Source organism: Nicotiana tabacum, chromosome 6 (genome assembly GCF_000715075.1).
Source record: "Nicotiana tabacum cultivar K326 chromosome 6, ASM71507v2, whole genome shotgun sequence".
NCBI lineage: Eukaryota > Viridiplantae > Streptophyta > Magnoliopsida > Solanales > Solanaceae > Nicotiana > Nicotiana tabacum.
The window spans coordinates 44992426-44996185 of NC_134085.1; the positions used below are offsets into that span (position 1 = coordinate 44992426).

Sequence of the window (3760 nt, forward strand, 5' to 3'; positions counted from 1 at the left end):
TGCCGTATATGAATTACTCCTATAAAATACAATGAAATAGATTTTTTCCAGTTATTTGCCATTTTATAGAATTTTAGGATTTTTTTGTTAATTGTTTGCATTTCTATGCGTGTTTACTTTTATTTAAATCATGAAAAATGCCAAAAACACCATGCATTACATTTAGGTTTTGTTTTTATATTTTTCAGGGTTAATTGGTTAATTATTTATTTTATTAATATGAAAATTACAAAAATGGCCCATTTTTCATTTTTACCATTTTAAATGCTAGATAATTGATTTTTCTTTTTGATTTAGGATTTAGGTTTTTTTTATAATTTTAGGAAAATTGGTTGGTGATACAGTTTAGGTTAATTTAGAATTTTAATTTAAGTTTTCATTATAGAAAAAGAAAAGAAAAAGATAAATAAAAAGAAAATAAAATAAAAGACTTGAATAGAAAAAGGGGTTAATTGAAAATGTTTTATTTTTGCTGCTATTTGGACCTGAGCCCAAAGGTTACTTAAAAACCCGCCCCAAAATCCAGCCCAATACCCCCAAATACCCGGTCTAGCTTCCACTTAAACTCCAAATGACACCGTTTCTAGGTTTTCAGCATCATAGCTGTTGATCTTATGTGATCCAACGGCTGTGAACTAGGCACCCATATTATATTTAAGAGTCCGAATTAGACTCCCCCCCATTTCCAATCCCCCTCATTTCATCCCTCAACCTCTAAGAGTCCAAACCCTAGCCGCCCTCTCACACCCTCACCGACTCCGCTTATCGCCATCGCCAAAAATCGCTCTACGGTGGCGGCACCACTCCAAACCTCTCCAAATTTTCACCAGTCAGTCCCCGTCCTCTCCCTTTTCCAAATCCATAAACCAATTCCTTCAAATCCCCATCAATCTCCTCCGATTTTAGATCTAAAGCACCAACCTCAAAAACCCTAACTCACTCAAACCGCCCCAAACTTACACCCTATAATCACTAGGCCTCCCCAAACCCAAAACCATTAACAATTTCCCGAAACAATCTCTGAAACTTGTCAAATCCCGGATTTAGGTTGAACCTATTTTATGATTTTGGGATTTCTTTGAAGCTGTGTTCGTCTTGGTTGGAAGCTCCCCCAAATATGTTATTCATGTCATGAATAATCGTTTGGATCAGTTTCAAGCCTCGTCGAAGCATTCTGAACTTGGCCAGCTTGCCGCTTTTGCTTTTGTTGATCGTCAGGTTGATTAAATTGATACTCCCTAACCTTTAGTCATTTATTCATCTTTGTTCTCTTCTGTTTTGTTTCTTCTTATCTCTTCCTCTCAATTCTGTTTAGTTGCATGGTAGGTTCTTGTGTGTCACCTGTTTTGTTTTCATATTAGGGCTTCAGATTGGGTTTTCAACACAGGTTTAATGTCAATTTAGTCGATGTATGAAATAAGTCTGTTTCCAATAGTAATTTCTGATTTTCAGTTTATGATAGAAGAATTTAAGTGTAGTTCAAGGTTAAAATTGCATTGTTGTTGGTTAATTGTGCATGTTTAGTTGTAAATTCTTTTTTAGAATGCACTAATTTACCCATTCTGGTTGCTAGAAGCATTCCAGTGTTTGTGCAAGAACCATTTGGGGTTCTTTGTCCAGCTTAGTTCATTATGAATTGATTTCGTGTAAGAAGTTTAGGTTCATTCATCAATTTCAGATATTCCTTTACTTTGAACTTTGGTTTGCTTTTAATCCGTTTTTAGATATTAGTTGGCTTGTTTTATGTTTGTTTAGTTTGTAAATATTTAGAACTTTTAGGGTCGTTAATTGAACAACTAAAAACTTAGGGGTTAATTTGGGACACATAAATAGTGTTTTCAGATAAGGTTTGGTATAGGAAGTTTCTAGAACCTGTGACAGCTATCCTCATTTGGTTTGCACAAAATGCATAGGCCAATATGGGACCGCCAGCTGTCCAGGTGGTTAAAAAGATGCCTTTTGCAGGCTGGGAATAATTCCCAAGGCTGTTTTTGAGCATATGGCCTTAGAGGCCTATAAAATAATGCCCTTTTCTTCATTCTAAAAAACAGACCTGAGGCATCATTCTCTGCACCAAAAATACTAAAAACACATCAGAATTTCAGAGAAAAAGGTTTTTTTACATTACTTGGTTGGTTTTCTGGGTCTTCTTTATGAATTTTAAAAGGCTTACATGGTTTTTTTGGGCTTCTAAGCTGAAATTTGGCTGGTTTAAAGCTGTTTTGCTGGGTTTTTCATCACTGATCCCTACTGCTGTGTTGAGTCATTGTTGCTGGTTTTTTTCATATTACTTTGGCTGTTGTTTCTTTGTTGTTACTCTTTCAAGGTACTCTTTCCAGTTCATTTCTCGTGCAATGGTTTTCTTTTTATGAAATGGAATGATTGTTCAAGGAATGGACTTCAAGTGAGTATTGGTAAGCTAATATGAATCTGATTCAAACCCTTGTTTGAAAATTAGTGTGATTCTTGTTATATGGGTAGATTAATCATTTGTGACTTCTTCTCTTCCCATTGTTTAAGTTTAAAGTTTTCTTTCAAGTTGTAGGATAGACTGTGAAAGGTCCAGCATGTTTAGAATAACCTATAAGGGTCCATGTGAGGGTAAAAACCTGCTCCCATTTTATTGTTTTGTAATTTAACATAGTAGACTAATTAGTGAAATCCGTGATATAGTTTTAAAGGGAGTTGGACATGTTTTTGTTAAGCTTTCCTTATGTGATTGAAACAAACAAGGGGTTGTAACTGTACTAACTTTAGTTTTGTCTGCCTGCTACGATAATGAATCAGATGCAGATTTGTTAGTTAGCTCTATAGCTGCTCTTGCAAATCCAAGCACGTTTGGAATCACACACCCCCCCCCCCGGATGGAGTTTGTTGCTTTTAGTTAAAGGATGGATCATCTTTACAAAGTTTTTCTTTTATTAATGAATAGTCAGATCATTTAGTTGTTATGATTGGATTGTGTAACTTGTTATTTCAGATAAATTCATTTTATGTACTTACTTTAAATATATTCAGTGAGCCGACATGTTTTATTAATGAATTAGGCCTGGCTCGTGAGTGGGCCAAGTAAGGCTATGAACGTGAGTTTGAATGCTTTCAGGCCTTGAGCGCAAGAGTTCGACTCAAATAAATCGTATGGGCTTAAATTGGCTCTTGTGTGATCAAAGTGTATTTGGCTTATCAGAAAGCATGATTTCGAAATGTTTGGGCCTTTGTTGAAAGTTTGTTTGATTTGGGACGTTTTAAATCACAACTGCAATTGGTTTTAAAATGTATGCTAAATTTGTTGTACGTCAGAGTTGTAGTGGTTCGACTAAGTTTATATTCAACAGTAATTGCAAGGCACATTACTAGTGAAATAAAGGGAGAGTCATTTTTAAGGAATAGATTAATATTCGTAGAAAAGCCTTTAGGTGCGTTTAAAATACTATTTCGATTGTGTACACGTTTGCGCGACATAATTACGATTCTAAAAACCAATTCGTAGTATGCGTTCGTGCAACTTCGATCAAGTTCTCTTAATAATAAAATTGTTTTTAATAGGCCGCTAAATTAAATTTAGTTCATATAATCCGAGGTGAGCCATCCAATTTAATCATCCATGGCCCTCGTATTAATCTCATGACTCAATTATTAAAAATGATATGCGTGGTATGCTTTAGGCACGTTTAATGTACCATCGTGATTGCGTACACGTTTGCGTGACATAATCACGATTCTAAAAACAAAATTAGAGTATGCGTTTGCGCAACTTTGG

General features: G+C 35.2%; 1 long non-coding RNA gene across 1 annotated transcript; it reads left to right on the plus strand.

Annotated features, from left to right (window-relative positions):
• Nucleotides 1–2007: 2007 nt before the first annotated feature.
• LOC142181461 (uncharacterized) lies at nt 2008–3387 on the plus strand. The gene is made up of 2 exons (XR_012710107.1): nt 2008–2414; nt 2788–3387. It is a non-coding gene; the product is annotated as an uncharacterized LOC142181461 (long non-coding RNA).
• Nucleotides 3388–3760: the final 373 nt, after the last annotated feature.